The sequence below is a fragment of the Fukomys damarensis genome, unplaced genomic scaffold (genome assembly GCF_012274545.1).
Source record: "Fukomys damarensis isolate Sample0158 unplaced genomic scaffold, DMR_v1.0_HiC HiC_scaffold_30, whole genome shotgun sequence".
NCBI lineage: Eukaryota > Metazoa > Chordata > Mammalia > Rodentia > Bathyergidae > Fukomys > Fukomys damarensis.
Genome location: NW_022900942.1, coordinates 17,563,904 through 17,586,915, shown reverse-complemented (window position 1 = coordinate 17,586,915; position 23,012 = coordinate 17,563,904).

The window sequence follows — 23,012 nt, the reverse complement described above, 5'->3', positions numbered from 1 at the left end:
TGGAAGAGACCTAGAAGAGCAAAAGCCATTCTAGGCAACAGAGATATGACGGGTAGTATCACAATCCTCAACTTGAAACTATACTAAAATTTCACTAAGATAAAAACAGCATGTTACTGGAAAAGAAACAGACCCAAGGATCAGTGGAATGGATTGGAAGATACAGACATGATTCCATATGTATTCAGTTACCTCATCTTTGACAGAGGAGTAAAGAATTCTCATTGAAGGAAAAATAGCCTTTTCAATAAATTGTGCTGGAAACTGAATTTCAACCTACCAAAGATTAAAACTGGACCCTTATCTTTTACCATGCACTAAACTAAAATCCAAGTGTATTAAAGAGCTAAATATTAAAACAAAAACACTAAACTTGCTGGAAGATAAGTTAGGTAGAACTCTTGAAGATATCAGCAGAGGAAAAGACTTTATGAACAAATCCTCCGTAGCACAGGAACTAGCACAAAGAATCAACAATCGGGATGTCATCATTTTCAAAAGCTTCGGCACTGCAAAAGAAACCACCAACAGAGCTAAGAGACAAGCTACAATGTGGAAAACAATCTTTGCCAGCTGTTCCTCAGACAAAGGTCTATTATCTAAAGTACACAAAGAACTCAAAAAATCCAGCCCCAAAAATATAAAGATCCAATTCACAAATGGGCTTCTGAAATGAGCAGACATTTCTCAGACAAAGAAGTAAATGCAGCAAATATCACTGTACATAAGATCCTAATGGTATAATTGACAATGTGAAATAGGAAGTAAAGGACTAAAAGTGTAGGGGAAGTGGGAAGAGTAGGGGGAAGGAAATAAGAAAAAAGAAAAAATATGAGAATATGAAAAAATGGAAATAGAGTATTTGTAAATAGACAAGGGAGGAGGTGGTGAAGGGAGGGCAGGGGAAAGGGAAAAAAATGAGAACCAAGACCTGTCATGTAAAGTTACAAGATTCCAATGATGAATGTAACTGTACTGCATACTTAAAATGTATCAATAAACTCAATGAGAGAAAAAAAGAAGTAAATGTAGCAAAAAAATATGAAAAAATGTTCAATATCACTGGTCATTTGAGTGATGCAGATGAAAACAACACTGAGATTCCACCTCACCCCACAAGAATGGCTGCTATCAAGAAATCCTCCCAATTTACTGTGTTGAGTTGACATTGTACAGAAATGGACAGCCATATTGGTCTAGAAATGTTAATTTTTTATTTTTATTTTTTATTTTTTTTCCATGTATACAGGGGTAACACATCATACTAAATATGTAAGGTCATATATATGTGGTTTTGATTACAGAAACTAATAAAGTATTCTCTAAATAATGAAAAAAAGAATAAGATAAGACTATAAAAGCATGAAGCAATTTAAATATGTTCAGGGACCATTTTCATCTCCAGAATTAAGAATTATTTTAATTTTGTATCATTGCCTTTTCTCTTTTACTTTCCTTTTTAGTTTCATTTTAGGATTCCCTATTTTTAATGTTCATGCAGAGATTTTTTTTAACTGCAATACTGAATAGTTTCTTTGGTGTGAAAAACTATAATAATACACAGGATCCTAATGAGATAATTAACAATGAGAAATAGGAAGTAAAGGGCTAAAGGTGTAGGGAAAGTGGGAAGGGTGGGGGACAGGTAATAAGGGAGAGGAAAAAATATGAGAAACTTAAAAAATGGAAATAAAGTGTTTGTAAATGGGGAGGGGGGAGGGGTGAAGGGAGGGCAGGGACAAGGGGAAAAATGAGAATCAAGACCTACTATGTAAAGGTACAGAATCCCAATGATGAATGTAACTGTATTGTATACCTAGATTATACCAATAAGCTCAATAAAAAGAAAAAAAAAAAGAAATCAACCCAAAACAAATGCTGGCAGGGTTGTGGGGAGAAAGGACCCCTTCTCCATGGTTGGTGGGAGTGCAGACCACTGTGGTGCAACCACTGTGGAAATCAGTGTGGAGATACCTTAAAGAACTAGGACTAGAGGTTCCATTTGACCCAGCCATCCCTCTGCTGGGTATCTTTTCAAAAGAATTAAAAGAATCACACCACAATTATATATGCTCACCCATATTTATAGTGGCACAGTTTGTAATAGCTAAAACTTGGAAACAGCCCAATTGCCCATCAACTGGAGACTGGATGAAGAAGATATGATATTTTCTATAAGGGGAGTACTACTCATCTATAAAGAATGAGACACTAGAGTCATTTATAGTTAAGTGGATGCATATTGAGGACATACTCAAGTGAGATAAAGAGGGCACACATATGCAAATACCAAATAGTTTCTCTGGTGTGAAAAACTAGAAGTGTAAATCAGGTTCAAAGTGCATAATTGATACTGTGAAATAAAGAAAAGGGCTAAAGTAGTAGGGGAAGTGGGGAAGTGGGAAGGATAGGAGAATGGAAATAAGGGAAAATAAAAAAATACTAAGAAAGGAAAAAAATGTAAAAAAAAAGTCTTTGTATATAGGGAAGGGTGTAGGGGGGTGAAGGGTGCACAGGGGCACAGGGAAACATAAAAACCAAGATACATCATGTAAAGATATTAGATCCCAATAATGAGTGTAATTGCACTGTATAAAAAGTACCAATAAATTTAATGGAAAAATATTTATAAATGACATTGAGGTCAAGCCTGCTTACTAAAATATACTTTTCCTTCTACATGTAGCATACAAGTAGATTACCTTTCCTTCTTTCCACTTCACTTAGATTTCACTAGTATAATATGAACAAAAATATGTTAATTCCAGGCTGGACCCCCTCCCAAATCCTCTAGTGAGTGCCTTCCTCTGATGTGGCCCTTAACTGTCTAGAAAGAGATGACCATAAAGACTGGGCTTTAGGGAAGGCACAAAATGGGAGAAATTTTTGCCCTAAATTTTCCTGAACTTTATTTCCTTCCACTGAGTAAAGCAATAAACTACTCACCACCACCCCCAGCCTGTTGGCAAGAAATAATCTTCTCATGCTTAAGCACTGAATTTTGTGTATAGGTTCTTACAATGCAGTCTGCTCCATTTAAGGGGTTTGAAAGTGTAGTTGCTACATTTGTGATTTTTTTTCTCTTTTGATGCCCCATCTGTACTATAACTTTTTGGCTTCTCTCCAGAAAGAGTATCTGTATTTTTTATTTCATATTTCTGATACTCTTGCCACAGTTCCTTTTTTCTTTTTCAAAATAAGCAAGTTTCATGGCTTCCAATTTTTTTTGGGGGGGTACTAGGTAATTAAGAAGGAAACAATACAAGAAAGGTCAAAACAATTTCACAAGCAAACATAGATATTTTAGTTTCAGAATAATGTTGGATAAATTGAAAAGTTTTTATTTTGATATGCCTTTAGTATTTCGATGTTTCATCTTTGATATTTCTGTAGACCTTGAAGAAATTCAATGGGGAAATGGGTGTAATGCATTTTGACTTTCCCATCTCTGGGAAAGTTGCCTTCATTAGGCAAGAATTCAACACACACTAGACTCAGTGGAAAGACATTAACAGTGATTGATGCTGGATCTAAAATTATAAATCCTCTTTGAATAAACTTGTGTAGTGTTAATGTTATTAACTATTCTATGAACGTCAAAGGATTTTACACATTAAATTTGACACCAAGACACTACAATATGTGTGTGTGTGTGTGTGTGTGTGTGTGTGTGTATAATTTATATTGTTGAACCTTATTGAATGGCATGAAAATTTCACAGGTACAACATATATTGTTATATTATTGTGGTATTTGATATTTATCATTGATATTATTGATGTTCAATTATTTATTTCTACACACTTTTTCATGAATATGTTTTGGTAAATCTAGTTTCATGAACATCAGAGGTAACACAATCCAGTATTATAGATGGGTTATTTTAACATATTGGGAAATTGTGGTATTACTCAGAGTCTAGTGAAGTCATCACCAAATAAATCTAGATTTAAATCTTCTATATATTAATCAATATTCTATTCTTCAAACAGCACTCCAAAATGTGTACTCTAAAATGGATATAAAATCCAGATATAAAACTTAAAGAAACTATTCTTATTAGATAGATTGAATTCTCCAGATGTGCCCTCTTACATAACTTATTTACATCATCAATCTTGACATTCTGCTTAAGAAGTTATCCAATGTGAGAAGTAATTCAGTTTGACCATTACTGATGTTCAAGTGTGTATGAGTAGGTTTGTCACAAGTTTTATTTGTATGTGTCGCTTTACTATTCCTTCTGTTTCTCTTTTCTTTCCTTGGAGTCTTCTGCTTTTTGCTTGTTCCAAAATAATTTCTATTTTTCAGGCAATACATCATTCTTTTACTGCTTCATGGAAGAGCTGTTCAGTTTTATTTTGCCAGGATAAATTAATTCCCTGTTATTTGAAACTTTTTGTAACATGTTGCACTGTTATAATTTTATATTTTAAAAATGTAGTTATATGATTAATGTCAATGTAATCTACTAAGTCTTTTCTGCTTAGTGTATAGCCAATGGGTAGTATCACTGAGGTCGAATGGAACTTATTAGAAAAGAAGACTGTTGGCCTCAAACTCAGACTTACTGAGTCAGTCTACATTTTAACAATACTTGCAATGATTTACATACAAATTAATTTTTGAAAAGTTATACTATAAGCTTCTCCAGGCCCTATTTTTCAGTTCTTTAAGTGCTGAACTAAGTTCTAGAAATACATTAAATAAATTTTAATTGAATTAGTCCATGCAAAATATGTCAGAATCACATGGGCACATTGAAAGATAAATTATTCCACATAAGCATGATTATGTCTAAATTTTGCTATTTGTTCATCAACAAATGATTAATACAAATCACTGGAAATGAATGGTAATATTAATAGGCGATTTCAATGCATGCATTCATTAAATTTTCATCTAATCTTTAGAAATGGATAAGTAGTAGCACATATCAAGATTTAAGAAAAGTGTATCAGTGAACTATATAAATTTGGGCAATCAACTGAAATATTTGTACTAATTTGAAAAAAGTATCACAATACATTTTAGCAAGAAAACACCTCAACTAATTTTTTAGTAGCATGATGTTAACTGTGAGTATGGTTTATGAAACACTCTACTAAACTTCAGGCTCATGACGGTATTTCAAAGGATGTGTTTATCTGGGCCTTATGGTTCATCCTTGTAATCCCAGCACTCGGGAGGCTGAGGCAGGAGGATTGCTGTGAGTTCAAGACCAGCCTGGGCTACATAGTGAGTTCCGGGTCAGTCTCAACTACATAGTGAGACCCTGTCTCAAAAAACAACAAAAAACAAAAACAAAGCCTTTATATTGGAGCATGTTATCATTAGATACTATTTTGGAAAAGAGTCAGGCGTGACATACAGAGAAGGAAGATAATGCAAAATAATTGGTAACTGATCTAAAGTTAAATTAGACATTCTTTAATCTATAAAGCATTTAAAAATACCTATAAACTGATTGTCCCCTACTGAATACCAGGAAAAATGCCACTTCTATAACCTCTTTAAATTATTAGATTTTAAAAATCTTTACTTTTGAGTAGGTCTCAGTTTGCGCAATAGAGTAAGCAAACATCGGTTAATATGAGTATTAATACAAATCTCTTGGCTTCACCTACGCAATATAACGTCATCAATATGCAGATATATTACCAACATCAGTTTGACGAGACTAAAAATCTTCAACTGTAGTTAAGGTGGAGCATAGCAAACATTCATAAAGTTATTCTATTAGCTTATATAATGGGATTTTTTTCATAGATAGCACATGTGGTACGATTTCAAAAATATATGTGCAATCACTTATCATCAGTAGAAAAGCAAATTTTTCTCCAAGGATCCAATTAAAGTTCTGGACCTCTGAAATGAAGAGCCATTTCTCAGACAAAGAAGTAAAAGCTGCAAATAAACATATGTAAAATGTTCCACATCACTGGTATTTCGAGAGATGCACATGAAAACAACACTGAGATTCCACCTCACCCCACAAAGAATGGCTACTGTCAAGAAATCGACCAATAACAAATGTTGGTGGGTTGTGGGGAGAAAGGAACCCTTCTCCATCGTTGGTGGGAGTACAGACTAGTGCAACCACTATAGAAATCAGTATGGAGATGCCTCAAAGAACTAGGATTAGAGGTTCCATTTGACCCATCTATCCCTCTGCTGGTATCTTTCCAAAAGAATTAAAAGAATTATATCACAGTGATATATGCACAGTCATTTTTATAGTGGCACAGTTTATAATAGCTAAATCTTGGAAACAGCCCAATTGCCCATCAGTTGGAGACTGGATAAAGAAGATGTGGTTTTTCTATAAAATGGAATACTACTTAACCATAAAGAATGAGAAACTAGAGTCATTCATAGGAAAATAGATGCATATTGAAGCCATACTCTTAAGTGAAATAAATAAAACACACATGTGTAAGTACCAAATAGTTTTTCTGGTGTGAAAAACTAAAAGTGTAAATAAGATCCAAATTGTATAACTGACAGTATGGAATAGGAAGAAAAGGGCTACAGGGGTAGGGGAAGTGGGAAGGATAGGTGAAAGAAAAGAAGGGAAAATAAAAAATATGAGAAAAGGAAAAAATGGGAACAAAGTCTTTGTAAATATGGAATGGTGGAGGGGTTGGGGGGGTAGCAGTATGGAAAAAAAGGAGAACCAAGATCTTTTATGTAAAGGTACAAGATGCAAATGGTAAATGCAATGGTACTGTATATTTAACAAGTATAAGTAACTCATTGAGAAAAAAAATGTTCTGGACCCCTATCCTTTTGATATAATGCAGACTACAGATCAAAGGAGGGATGTATGTGTTTGATAGAGATTAAAAAATGATTTCATCTCAAGGCCATGAGCCTCCTTTGCACATAGTGTGAAGTCACACTATTATTATAAATTTTGATAATTATATAGAATTGATTCAAAAAATCGTACTAGTCTCTAAAATATTACAAAACTTTTTTACAAGGTTCGTTATATCCACTACAATGAATTAATTCACTTATATCTCTTTTCTGTTATTTCCTTCAGACACAAAATACTGATGCGTAATGTCGCCCTATCACTTATCAGTTTCCTGAGCATTCTTTTTGTGTTTATGTTTTTTCTTTTTTATTAGTACATAATTGCAGTACATAATGATTATATTCACCTTGGGGAGTTGGTGCTTGCATATAATACATCTTAATTCTCTTTTTATCCTCTTTGCTCCCATCCCTCCCTTTTGGTCCTGTTCTGCAAAAGTTCTATCTCCCTGTTTCCTATTATCTACATTATATTTTGCTCATTAATTTATTTATATTCTGGGCTTCTCATATAAGAGATAAAAATGTGAATTAGATATAGAACATACTCATCTGTAATTTTGAAGTGTGAAAGTTGATTTGAATAGTAATTAGAGATAACATGATAAAATAATAAGAAATAATTATCACTGCTTTAGACAGGAATAGGTAAACTTATTCCAGGGCTTAAGGAGTGATATAACAAAAAGAAAACCGCAATTAATGAAGAATAATCCGACAGACATTAAAGGAAAGACTTGAACAGAAAATAATCTTAATTTAAGTGTTTAGTATGATTTTGTGTTTAGCATGGTGTGTAAGCTTGTGTGTTTTATTTATTCACTTAATGTTATGGTCAAAAGAATCTTTCTTTCTTTCTTTTTTTTTTTTTCTGGTTTTTTGAGACAGGGTCTCACTATGTAGTTGAGACTGACCTGGAACTCACTCTGTAGCCCAGACTGGTCTTGAACTCACAGCAATCCTCCTGCCTCAGCCTCCTAAGTGCTGCGATTACAGGTGTGCACCACCATGCCCGGCTAAAATAATCTTTCTTAAGAGTTTTTTTCCAATGAATCTATCTTAGTGGAGCTTGTCACGGGGGTCTCCCTTTCCCTTCCTCATTCTAGTCAATTTTTAAATTTACTCTCCTTGGAATAGTTTGATTTTAGTTAAATGCAATTCTTCATGGCAGTATCAGTTTAACCCCATTGATTCTAATTTATAGGAAGGACTTCCTCATCTGTTACCTGGCTATTTAACATCCATCCTCCTACTGAGGCAGAGTCAGCTTGGGCATTGTTCAGTGGTTTACGCTCAGTAACTTACTGTGAACCTGACATGTGGCCAGCGTTCAATGACCACTTGTTACATAAATTATTACATTACTGATAGACAAGTTGACTTTACAGCCATATACTTATAATTAATATTTATTTGATCCCATATACTAGTTAGAATGGTTTATGGATGAAATAAGTTATGCAATAATAAATGTATTTTTAATAAATGTAAATGTTTCAGACTTTTCTCTTATAGATGGTCTTTCACTTTCTTGCTTACAAAATTTAAAATTTTGAAGTTATATCAACTTTCCTCCCCATTCATCTTTACCTTTCTGGAATCCATTCATTTCTTTAAAATAATGTCACATGAACTTCATCTTTTCCATTTTATCATAACTGTTCCTTTTAAAAATCATGCTAAACCCTTAAATTAAGATTTTTTTTTGTTCAAGTCTTTCCTTTAATGGCTGTTAGATTATTCTTTATTAATCAAGTTTTTCTTTTTGTTATATCAGACCTTAAGCCCTGGAATAAGTTTACCTATTCCTGTCTAAAGTAATGATAATTATTTCTTATTATTTTATCATGTTATCACTAATTACTATTCAAATGAACTTTCACACATTAAAATTATAATGAGTATGTGCTATGTCTAATACATATTTTTTATCTCTTTATGTGGGCTTTTCCTTTATTCTGAGAAAAAATTTTCCCTCTTTTCTTTCTTTCTTCCCTTTACCCTCTTTTCTTTCTGCCAGACTTAAATATAATTGAAGTTGAAAGTTCTTTAGAAAGTTTTTCTTTTTCTTTTCTTTTTTTTTTTTTTTTTTTTTTGGTACACAGGGATTGAATTCAGGTCCTTGTGCTTGCAAGGCAGGCCACGGAACCACTGAGCTAAATACCCAGCTAGAAAATTTTTCTGATTATGCTCACTTACGAGTTTTCTTTCCCAGATCTGTATTGCAGAATCTTACTCATTTGACTATATACTGCCTTGTACCCTTAAAATCTTAGGTCTGCCTAGATGTTCTGTCTATATGTGACAGTGGGGTATCGAAGTCCCCACTACAACTATATTAGTGCTTATTTGGCGTTTCATGACCCTTAATATTTGTTTTGTATGGTTGGGGCATTAATATTTGGTGCCTATATCTTTATGATTGTCATCTCTTCCTGTTGGATGTTTCCCTTTAAAAGGACATAGTGACCTTCTTTGTCTGTCTTCATTAGTTTTGGTTTGAAATTTACTTTGTCTGCAAATAAGATAGCTACCCCTGCTTTTTTCCGGGTTCCTGCCACATGGAGAACTGTTTCCCATCCTTTTACTTTCAGTCTATTAGCTTTTTTTTTTTTTTAACTAAGTGTGTTTCATGTATACAGCATATTGTTGCTTTTTGCTTCATAATGCATTCTGCCAGTCTATTTCTTTTGAGTGGCGAATTGAAGCCATTCACATTGATGGTTATAGCTGATATGTATTGACTTATAATTGTCATGTTATTGTCCGGTTGTTGGCGCTTTTAAAAATTTCCCCCTCTTCCTATAATATCTTGCCTTGCCACATGGATTTGTTCTATTGAGCCTCATGCAGTTGTGACCCTCTTTGTCTTTTTCTAGCATATTGTTTACAACTGTTTGGGGTGCTGATTTGGATAGAGGCCATACTCAAGTGAAATTAATAAGATACACATGTGTAAATACTGAATAGTTTCTATGGTGTGTAAAACTAAAATGTATAATTAATATTTTATAATAGGCAAAAAATATCTAATGGAGTACAGGCATAGAAGGGGTAGGAGCAATGTAAAAGGGGAAAAGAAAAAATATGTGAAAAGGGAAAACATGGAAATAGTATCTTTGTTAACACGGAAGGGTGGAGCGGTGAAGGGCTGGGGAAAGGGGAAAAATAAGAACCAAGATAAATCAAGATAAAGGTACAAGTTCCTAATGATGAATGCAATTGTATTGTATACCTTAAATGTACTAATAAACAATAAAAAACATGTCTGCCACTTATCAGATTTGTGACCTTAAAAGTGATTGAATCTACTCTTTGTATAATCTTTAACATGTGTGTATTGAGGAAAGTACTAATACCTATCTCACTTGTAAAAAATAAATAACTCAATACATAAATTTAGACCACTGCCTGTGACACCTGTGCCTATCACATGTCATATGTTTAGTAAGCGTTATTTATTTACACTTTATGTAGTCCTGCATGATCCAACACTACAGAGTTGGATTTCCTCAGACTAAAGTAAGTGATGTAATGAGCTCAAGTTTGGTCTGAAGCTAGATAATAGAGTGAGTCTGAGTTAGAAAGGACAGTTTCAACATACAGGACAAATATGTGGATTATGCAAAGGCTCAGTTAGGGTTTGGCCTATGTGTTTTCTAGAGGAGATCCAAGCAGAGGTGAATGAAAAAATAATCATATCATTAAGACACAAGCAATCTTGGGATCAAAAGTCCTTTTGTGTGAACTGTTGCTGCAAAAGTTATCTCCGCTCCCTGAAACTTTGTTGCATATTCACAAGGAATGGTTGCTGGGCATGAGCCAATGCCTGAATAAATATTCTGTACAATATTGTTCAGTTGTAAAGATATAAATATGTAAAGACAGGCCCTGTTTCCTGAGTGGATTCAGATCTCTGTGCATCTGACTTTCCAAGTTCTTTGAGAGCCAGGATTTTAAAAAAGCTGTCCCATTTGGCCTACTTTAACCGGACCACAGCTTCCTCCTGTACACAGAGCTCCCTCCTATGAGCTTGGGGGAGCCCAGAACACTGTGCTCATTTCTCCAAGAGAATTCTGCAGTTTGTGGCATTTGGAGGCTTATGTGGCACCTGATTGGGATGAGCCTCATGCCTCTGCATCTGAGTGGGAGCTGAGGGGAGGCTCAAAGAATTTCTCACTGGTGATCTGCACACATAGCTGACTGGATAAACAAAAGAGAAATCATCTCAGGCTTGGAAACAGCCTGGCCATCTATCTGTGTCAGCAAAGAAATAACTTTACCTCAAAACTTTGGAAAGAACCTGGAGGCATTTTTCTTAGCTCTTATTTCTGTGATCATTTTCATCAGAATAAAATTCTACCCACTGCTGCTGTCTTCTTTCACATCCCTCTTGCTCAGTAATTATCCACCCCACACAAGATCTATTGCTTTCTGCTTGCCTCCTTGCTAATCTTATCTTCCCTTTATATTTCTTGTTTCAGTAAGACTTGGTAAGGCAAATTTTGTTATTTCTTTTTCATGTGAACTTGGAAAAGTTTTCTGAATGTCTATGTTAAATTCTAATTTAAACAGGAACCATCATAGTTTATTATTGGCAGTACTAGCATGATAGTGACTAAACAGCATTTTTTAGCACTGGCAATTAACAGTCCGACTATAATGATCATGTACATCACCCGCTTCATATGTAGTCTTACAGATGTCTAATAACCAAGTCATTTTGACTACTATATCTGGATACTGTCATATACATTTGCACCTCAATTCACAAACTTAGTTATTTCCATGATTCTGGTTGTAAACCAAATTGGATGAGAACCAAATCAAATTCAATGGTTAAGTTTAATGTTGATCTTATGGGGAAATTTGTTTCTGTTCTAGTCCAATTCCTTTGCTACCAGGATCATGGCAAGAATTAAGTTTGTGAACCCAGGTATCCCTGATAGTGAATCACTTCCAACCTATCTAAAAGGGAGTTAGGGACCACCATGATGGGAAAGAAGGTTGGGATGAGAAAATAAGCTTCCTGAATGTTGGTAATTATTATCATTTCAACCATGGTATGTTCCAACAGACCCATCATGAAACCCTGATAAAATCACAAAGAAGAAAGGTTTTCATGCAATGAGACCTTATTGTAAGAAGTCCAGCTACACAAATGAAAAAGTCTGAATAAGCCCTTTAGCTTAACTTGCCCTTAGTCAATTTAAAAACAGCTGATTTTGGAGGCCACATAGCAGAGAAATGCATTATCATCTTCCCACCTGCTTTGCTGTAGATAATACCTCTGAAGAGTGGGTTATGGCACGAGTTGCCTGGGTTACTCCCAGGGACTTAAAGGCCACTTTCTTGCTGAGAATGCTGACTCTTGGGCCTGCAAATGTCTGAAGAGTGACTGAAATGAGATAAAAATCTTGGTGTCTCTGTCTTCATATTGTGTCTGTCCTCTGTGCTGTCTTAACTCTTGGTTCAGATCTACTCAGCTCTGCATATGCTATTCATTGAAAAAAACGTAGCCCAAGAGTATAACACAAGGTTATCTTGGGCTATTGTCTGTGGGAAATGGCAAGTGCTTTCCCTTTCTTTCTCTCTCTCCTTTTTTCTGCCTCCACCTTTGTAAAAGCCACAAAGCCCAAACATCAGAAGTTCTTCAGGCTTATCATGGGACCTAGACCCACAAGCCAGAGTTGTTTTGCCCTGAATAATGGTTCCAGCTACAAAGATATTCAACAGCCTCTGGGATAAACTGAATTGGAGTTCCATGTCTGTCACAAAATTAAACTGCTTTTGGAACCATGTCCCTGGCTTATGGAAATTACCAGACTCTAGGCCACTTCCAGAAAATTAATAAAATGCTCAGTACTCTTGGTTCTATGAGTAGTTACCTGGCCTCTCTCTCAACCAATTGCTGACTCTCTTCAGCCAAAATCTGAATTTTTTAAAGGTCCTCCCCACCTCAGTAAAGCTATTCTTTCTGTTCAGGAGCATGTGTGCTGGGCGTCTTTGGCCCAGTCTCACTTTTACCATCTCTGTCCAAACGATCCCATCCTCTGGTGTTAACTGCCAATGCAAATTGTATATCCAGTTTTGAGTAAACTACATTGTTTTGAAGAATAGCACTATAAGATTTTATTGTCTCTTCAGGGATTTTTTTCTGTAATCTGTTGCATGCTAAAAACTCTTCATATAGCAGTACCTATAGTATATGTTCATACATTTATACTGTTAACAATCAGAACAAAATTTAGCTACTTGAAGGCCCATGGTCTATGAGGAAATAACTCTCATGTGAAAATAACTCTCAACCTTCATTCAACTATTTAAAGATATAGTTAAGAGATCAATCTAATCCAATGACATTTGCTGGCCAGAATTGGCAGAGTGGGAAAGAATATGTAATACATAATGAGGTAATATTGTAGTTGTGAGAAGCACAATTAGCTTATTTTTATCTTTAGTATGTTATTTTACTTCTTTTTGTCACATCTAATGCATATTATAAGACTTCATTACTTTGTTTTCTTTTCCTTTTCAAAGCTTCCTTCTTTTTGATAGTTAATTTATATATTTACTTACTTGAACATATATGGCAAATACACAGTTTGACAAGTAAAATAATTAGGTGATTTGGATAGATTGAGACATCACCTTTAGGGAGGCCTTGAAGCTACAGAAATTTTTTATCACAGCTCTTCTTTTCAATTTTTCAGGTCTTTCACACTCACAAATTCAAGTGGTATTTATTCTATTCAGTCTAGTTTACTTGTCATGAGAAGGAGAAATCTTAAATACTTAGAACTATATTGTTCTTTCTACTTTATTGGTATTTATTTGTTATTTTTAATCATTTAAGAAAATTTCCATGTCAGATCATAATTCATATTTGGTATCTATGTTTCCTTCATATTGTCCTCCCAATCCTTATTTGTCCCCTCACACCTTCATCATTACTTGTCTGTCTCTTGAAAATCTGTGCATATTTACTAAGCAGTAAGCATCCCTTTTCACACTGGCTTCCGCACATGTGAGAGTGCAGTATATGGATAGTCTGTCCTTCTGTCCGCACTACCACCAAACACATGGACACACACTCACACTCTGATGCACACTCATTCAAATGATACCTAATTATCCTTTTTAGTAGATAACACATCATTTTTTTCACAAATGTTAGTCACAAACTTACCACACCAGAATTACCTAATATTCTTATGAAAATATATTTTGAGCCTTCTCCATATTTATTAACTATGATTCCAGAAAATGAAGCTGAAAAGCTAATCCTTTAAAAAAACTCCTTTCCCACAAATATGGTGCACAGGCAAATATGTTAAATAACTCTTAAATTACAAAAGTCATTGTTCTTACTCTCCATGTCAAACTCACTTGCCCTGTTCCTGATAAAATTACCTAACCAAGATAAATTATTGATAAGTGCTAATGACATAGGTTTTCTGTAAGGAGAATTTGCACAAGGAGAAGACATTTGAGAACAAATCTCCCACACTACTGAAATAAAATATGCAATGCGGATGTGGCAGAAACTGAAGTGTACTGATGAAGAACAACATTTTGGGGAAGACAACATTGCTGGAATGCCTCAGTATCATCCAGAGGGTGGGTACCACTTTCTACTTTTAAGATATAGTTGAATATTTCAAAATAAAAGTAAAATCTATTACACTAATCAATCTTTTTTATTACTAAGCTGTGGTGTATAATGGAAAGGGGAATATTTGAGCAAGCCCATTAAAATGAAGGGGTTGAGTAACTATTTGCAGAAATACATCAAAATGAGGTTGAGGAGTCATATGCTGGGTCACTTTACTGGCGAGGGAGCTGTTTACCATTAATGACCAGCAGAAGTACACAAGTAAAAAGTGATCCATCTGCCCTGCTCTGGCACAGGGGAATACACCACCTGTGCAATTTGTAACTGCAGAGCCACAAGTCCACATGGAAATTAAGCCTCTAAATTCCTTCAAAAAATTGTTGGGATTGCTAAACTGGAATGGAAATTAAGTGTAGTTTTTATGGAAAACACCAAGGACTTCAAAAGTCTTTGGCTTTTTTTTTCCAGTAAGTGTTTGGAATTACTTGGAGGAAGTAATGCTATCATTGTGACATGAATATCTTTGACACAACACAGATTTTAACTGAAGTATTCCACATTAGTGAAATGGTTGCAGAGTCACTGAAAACTAATTGTCTCTGATTCTAGCCTGAAAAGCACTGATGGGGAAAACAATGCCCTTATGTAAATCTGTGACAGTAAAAAATATGATGTAAGTATTTGAGTGCTAGAGAGGTAACAGAATTTAATCAATACATATAAGAAAATTATTCAAAAAATTGAAATCATAATTTTGTGTGAGTTAACAGTTGCTGACACACAAAACAACTGATTCCAATGTCTTTTGCTTTCTTTTGCTTACTCTAAAATTCTGATCTGTTGGGAGTAGATGTCTCATTTCTTTCTTTTACATATTTCTGTTTCTACCACTTTGATGACACTATACACTCACTGCCTGTGCCTTACATTATCATCTTACTAAGAGAGCCATAACCACCTATCCAGACAATTATTTGATGAGATCTCAAAGCAACCTGTTATGCTTTGTGTTTAGATGTTTCCCCAAAGCCTTGTGAAGTCATAGGTGGGACATTTTCAGTGATGCCTTGATCTAGAGTCTGTGATGGACTCATGGTGCAATGATGGCATTAAGCTTTCTAGGGTTAAGGGTAGATGATTACTAAATCAGTCCACTAATTTGCTTGGCACCTGCCCCAATCTCAGCAGCCAAGATAGAATATAAAACATGTAGAAAGATGCTGGTAAGGTCTCTTGCTGTCATTGCTACCTACTGCCCATGAACTGTTTCTCATCTGTGATGCCTTTCTGCCATGTCACCCTGCCTTAGAACCAGTGGATTATGGACTGAAACCTTTACAAAATGTTAGGCATAATAAGCCTTTCCTCCTTTAGCTTTGTCAGGAATGTGAAAAGTAAGTAAGATGTAATCTAAATCAAGGGCTTTTCCAACTCTTCCATATTAATACCTGGAGATACTGTTTTGTTTATCACATTTGAATTTTTTACCTAAAATGATAGAAACTTGGAAAATGATTAAAATATTTATCATATGCCTCTTAAATTTCCATGTAATGCAAAACAAACTTTAACTTGTTCTGTAAGGAGCAAAAATTTTCTAAAATTAATAGGCATTGTAGTAATCTAATATTACTAAAGTAGCACTAGATTGCAAGTTTATCAAGGTCTGTAAATGATATGACGCTTTTCTCCTCTTGTAACAAACAAACATGTTGTTCTGTAGTTTCATTTATCCTGAAAAAAAAAAAGAAATGAGATTCCTAGGTCAAAGAGAAAATAATTTATTATTTACAACAGTCAGAATTGAGCTTTTTTATACTTTCTCCAATTACCTCTCTCCCCAAGTCCCATGGGGTTATCTCAGATATGCTCAGAGGGATGCAGCACACACACTACAGATAGGATCCCAGAATTTACAAAAGAAAAGTCCTCTGAAATGAGAGTAAGTATGCCTGACCTTAGACACAGAAAGGGAAATTATATTTTTAAAACTGGACAGTGCTCATGGGTGCTTTTTGCTCCAGAATAAAGGTCAATTACCTCTGCATAAAAGATACACAGAAATGCAAGAAATCTACAGAATTATCTGCCTACAATTTTCTCTACATTATCCTGGTTACTGGAGAATTTTCTCATAAGTACACGATTATATTGGCCATGTTATGGTTTATATCTAAAGTATCTCCCAAAAGTCTTGCATCCAGATGTAGCCTTTGAAATGTGATTGGATCTTGGGCCTCAGTCTCATCAGTGCATTAGTCCATTGGTGAGTTCATTGCCAATTGTGCTGTTCAGAGGTGGGACCTGGTTGGAACAGGCAGGTCACTGGATGTATGACCTGGAAGATTTACTCATATCCCAGACCTCTCTTCTCTCTCTGCTTCCTGTCATGTACCATGCACTGAACAGCTTTCCTCCACCATGTTGTTCTCCCATGTCATTTCCACCTTGGACCCAACAAATAATGCATTGAACCCATTGAAACTACAAAAAACAAACATTCTCCTATAGGTTGATGGTGTCTGGTATTTTATCCCAGAAAGTGGCTATTACAGGACATTCTGATGAATATGACCTATAGAAACTGAATGACATCTATCCAATTCAATTCTGTTATCCTTTACTTGAGGATTCTATCAACACAATTCCAAATTTCATGGTGAGCGCCTCTTGCAAAATTGGCTTCAACTATTCTTTTTATCCTCCCAACAAATCTGACTGAGTGAACAATCCCATTGGGTCTTCCTTAGAAGACACAGTAATTCCAATCAATGTGCAGTTTAGTTCATTTACTGTTGCTAATGATACAATACTATAAACTGGATAAATTTTAAAGTAAAGAAGTTCTTTTTGCCTCACAGTTCTAAAGGTCCAAAGTGAAGGCGCTACATCTGATGATTCCCTTCTTCTTTTGGTAGAGTGCCACAGTGACGTAGTACATCACAGGCAAAATACAGGGAATGCACCTTCTGTGTGCTTTCTTGTCTCTTTCCCTTTGTTTATTAAACCACCACTATTCAATGATGGAGCTCCACCCCTCACCTTATCTGATCATAATCACCTTCTAAAGCCTCAACATCTAAGATCCATAGTCTGATTAATTTTCTTGTGTCTTAATGCTTCCAACAGAGATTGAATTTCAAAACATGAACCCTTGAGAGAGACATTCAATTTATAGGCAAACCTTAGCAGTATGCAGTAGAGTACAGGTGTAGTGCAAAGGAATAGAAGTTGCAGACTTCTATTTATCTGGGTGTGGTGATACGCATCAGTAATTCTAGTACTTGAGAGAGGATGAGGCAGGAGGATTACCATGAGTCTGGAGCCAGCCTTGACCACATAGTGAATTCATGTTCTGCTTAAACTATATAGTGAAAACTTGTCTCAAAAAACAAAACAAAATAAAACAAAAGCAAAACAACAACAACAACAACAAAGACTCAAACTTAACCATCTTGTGGGAAGTTGAGGACAATTACATGACCCACAAACACCCAACCAATGAGTTGAGGATGAAGTCGTACTCCCTTCTGATGTCAAAGTAGTACACCATTATGTGAGATAAAGTCATAGACAAAGAGAGTGACACTGGGGTATATTTTTTTTTTTAATTCTGGGGAGTGAACCCAAAGCTTTTATACTGGATTGTATCATTTTAAAATTTTATTTTGAAACAAGGTCTTCCTAAGTTGTTGAGTTGTCCAGGATAAGTATGAACTTGTTTTCCTTCTGCCCCAGCTTTCCTCATTGGAGGGGAAGGGTTTACACAAGTGTAACACCATGCCCAAGCAATGACCTTTCTGGTTGGGCAATTCCTCTTGTAAGAATGTGTGAGAATAATTCACTGTGATATATGAATATATTATTCTTCTGGAAATTTTCCTTCAGTAAACAAATTCCTTCTTGTTTTTGAGATGTGTAAATTCTACATAATCTGCATGCAATATTTCCTTAACACTTGGAATTCCCTATAGCCACCCTTAGGTTCAAGCCATGATATTTCTGGGAGGCAGGGAAGGTAACAACTGGTTTCTACACATGCAGTTTTCTTGGGATGCTCATGTATCCCTGAAAAGTGTGTTTTACACTTTTTTGGGGGGCCTTTGAGAGGGATTCTCATTGGAGAATAGAGCAAGTCAATATTTTAAAGGCTTGAAATCAGTTAAAATAATTGGGTCTGATTTTTGGTTTTGGAGAAAAGCTTCAAAACCTCCTGTCAGCCGAGAGACATTCATTGCCCCACAGAATGACTGATGAATAGCTTTGGGAATAGGGCCCAAGAGGGCATCTAGACAATGCTGCAGTGAGGCATTTCTGTCTCATTCCTGTTCTGGAAAGGGTGTCTGTAATATTTAGGCATACATTATATAAGTTAATCATAGGAAATTCTTGAGGGGTTTGGGGTAAGTCTCTCACCTCGAAGTAAGAGCTGCTTTAAGAAGAAAATGAGCACTTTGTTTGCATGCACTGGCAGATGATCTGATGCTGACATGAAATCTAACTTTTGTTTGGGTAAAGGTTGTGTGCTTTACATGCAACAGCAATAAGATACACTCTAAATAATACTTGTTTGAAATTGTATTTGATTCTGTTCAATGAGAGAGATGAATCTGATTTAGGAAATAATACATCATCAGATTCCTGGGCCCAAAGCAGTAATTGTCTGGCCAGGATATGAATATAAATCACTGCTTTAAATGCCCTGCAAGTCAGAGAGCCCTCTTAATGAGAGAAAGTCTCTTAATAACACAAGATGGAGTTGCTTGGTACTATATATTTAATTACTGAATTGAGGTTGTATTTATTATTTTGAGTGACTTTAAGAGCTTCTGTTTTACAAGATTGACCAAAGAACCATATGGCTCAAGCAAGTCTTACATATGGGCAAAAGAAAAATTGACCCCAAAGGGGTAAAATAAAGTTATTTTTGGCCATATCTACAAAATCATTTTTGTACCACATTCTTTTTATATAATGCACTATACAATTTATTTACCATGTTTCCCCTAATATAAGATTTAGACAGAAAATAAGCCCTAGTTGGTTGTTTCTATGGAAATAGCCAGTGTCATGCACAAGATTATACCTCACTATTCTCTTGCTGAGTGACTACTCTGCAATTAATGACAGGTAAGGCAAGGATAGGCTAATTGGGGTTGGCATTTTTGATGTCTAGTCTTCAAGGCTGATTATTTTCCGATTAGGTCTTATTTTCAGTGAAACATAGTAGTTTAAATAAATATTAATATAATGCATATTATATGTAGTATGGTATATACATATTATAAATTTGTATTGAGAAAATTTCCAACTTATTCTCATTGTAAATGAAAAACTAACCAGATATGGTAAAGAAAATAATCTATATTATCATTTACTCTCTTTGCTCTTTCTTCTTTAGCTTATATTTTTCTTGTTTTGCTGGTGAAGCATTGTAACTGTTCATAGAATTTGTAGAGAAATCTGTCTTTTTTCTTTTGTATATGTGTAATTTTTAAATATTTATTGCAATCAAATAATAAAAAAGATAATTTAAAGCAGTTTGTCTTTTTCTTTGGTACACACTGAATGTCGGTTACTACTAGGTACTTATTACCCCTTAAGTACCTTTTAGAGCCTTTTGTGTCTCTCAATGATGTCTATTTTTTCTGCAATGACTACTTTGGGTTATATGTCTGTGCCCTCAGTTCAGCTTCTCTGTAAATGGTTTGTGCTACATCATGAAATGAATTTCACAGTTTTGTTCTTTTGGTTAAGAGTAAGATTACTATTTGAGCTTTAGTAGCACTGGATGGACAGTTGTTATCACTCTAATAATTCCTTCACGACTCTTGTGATATGTCTTGTGTAATTCCATTAAATGTCCGTTAAAGTGCTATGTTGTAGTTTCAATATTTAATTCTGGTTCCCCTTCATGTAGGTGGAATTTCTTATGACCACATAAAATTTTCTAATGTTGGGTTTGAAGTTCTTCAGAACTCCCTAAGACAACTAAACATTGTACTAAAATGCAAATACCAAGAATTTAGTTTCTAGATGTCCTCACCCATGATGACAAACCATTAAATAACATACATTTGGTGAAGCTGTAATTCATTTATAATTCCTGAAGTAGATACTGCATTTTCTTCATTGACGTCACATACAATGATACTAGGGAAAACAATTTTGTTTTAAAGGACAGAAATATTTCAAAACAGGTGTGTTATTATTTGAAAATGAGATAATGTTGCATACGTTAAGAAAGTTTTACTATAAGAGCTGATTTATAGAAATAAATGTATTAGAGAATCTTTGTTCATATTTTTCATAATGAATAAAGTATTAAGTATTTGGATTTTTTAAAATTTAGTTTAATTTTATATTATGCTTGTAAATCATTATTACTACCTAGAGTTTAGTCTGATGACTAAAAAGTATAGTCATGAAACATCAGTGTGTGACAGTTCTCTGTGTCCCTTTTGCTCTTATCTGTTGATGTAGGTCAGTGAACAAATTCCTAGACAGCAGCAGAAACATATTCAATAAGTCAATGGATCTCACTTTGTCAAAGATTTGTGTGTATGAGTTATGTTCCCAGTTACACAGCTAATCTGCTCACTCACATACGTCTATATTTTGTATGTTTTCTTGATATTAATTAATCATTTGCAATTTACTGGACTTTGCTTACTTTCCAAACATATAAAATTTCTGAGAATAGTCATTGGGAAATCAAATTGAGAAAATAATGTTTGTTCAACATTCCAATATACAACATCACTGATTTTATTAGCCATGGCATACTTGGTGGCTTCTTATTGTTTAAGCCTTTATTTACAAACTATACCTTTTAATCCTACTGAATATTTTTTCTGACAGTAGAACTCTATTTAAGACATACCAAAGTAACTTAAAATATTTTATCCAACTTATGATACCAATTTGTGATCTTTGTGTTACTTTACAAAAGTGTGTGTGAAAAAGTGAAAGAAGGAAGATAGAAATAGGAGAAAAATGGGTACAGAGATAGAAAGAGAGAAATGTTTTGAAAACTGACAATATTTCATTTGTTAACCTGGGTAGTGATAACATGGATATTTTTTTTCTGTTCCATTACGTATACATGCATTTTATGTATTCGCTTTGTATTATATTTTTCACAATATAAATGAAAGTAATTTTAGAAACATGAAACACATAAAATGTGCTTGGAAATTTGTCAATTCAAATGTACATACTGAAAACAAAATGCCCATTTTCTGGAAAGCAGAAATTCTATTTCCTGAAGTATATTTTCAAAAAATTGTAGGAAATGTTGGATAAGTGAGAATCAATAATTTTAATAAATGACTTAATGTTGCATAGTTACTCAAGAGCAATATTGACAATGTTAAACAAATGTCCACGATGTTTATTTTGAAAAATGTTTTCTCTGCATATTGTGCTTCTTTTCTCGTTATACTGGGGACAAAGTGGAAACAAATTCATTTTACAAATATGTTGCTATGAAAGATACAGCATCTTTATATCAATTGACATGATTTTCAAAAAAAACCATTAAGTTGGTTAGTATTTAGCAGACACAAATTATTAATAAAAATATGAAATAGCATGAAGTACATCAAACAGTTTTAAAATAGTTATGTTACTGAAAGGTATGTATAAAAGTAAGTTGATCATATTCATAATGTCTGGATAAATTCTATTTTTTATTTAACATCTCCTCTTGAGTAGCATGCTGAAGAGTAAAAATCTGTCTTGAGTCCATGTAAGCAGTTATACTTGAGTTAATGTATACTTCAAATATGTTAATATGTCATTCTTATTTTTACTATATCTGAAATAGGGAATATCTATAGAAACCTTCCTAGCTTGAAAAAGTAAATCTCTCATGCACTGAAACTTATAAGTTTCTATTTCAGGAAAAAGATATTTATGTCTTAGTAGAAAACAACTATATTTTATTGTGGCAATTGAATTATGTAATAAAATTAAAATATATCTTATTCTTTCTGAGAAAAATCCAAGAAAAATCTAAAGTTTACCATTTCTTTCAGGCTTTCCCCTTTCTGATACTGTTATTCTCATTCGAAGACCTGCAGTTTCCTGATGAGTTGGCATCATCACCTACAGTGTTTCATGTTGCAAGCTGTGATATTAATGGTAACGTTATGCCAAATAGTGTGTCGACATTGTTTTTCAAATGTTCCAACATGCAGTCTACTTGTTACGCAGTTCCTATAATGGAATTTGGGGTAATTCTCACATCAATTGTTTTTTCTTTTTCATGTTACTTTTTTAAAATAAAGAATAGGAAAACTTCAACATATAAATAAATAGTTGATAAATGGCTAATTAAGGAAAGCTCAGAAATGTTCCCTAGTATATACTCTAGTATACAGAACAGGCCTTGACTCATGAAAAGAAGTAATATTGGCCAGAATTATTTGCTATCTTGTAACTGAAGGAAGTAAGTACTGGGCCTGCTGTGCAGATAAAATAGAGACAATTGATGGATATATCATTTTGGAGAATAAAAGGTTAGCTTCACTGCCAGGTTTTCAGATGGGCAGATCTAGAACTTCCTAATTTA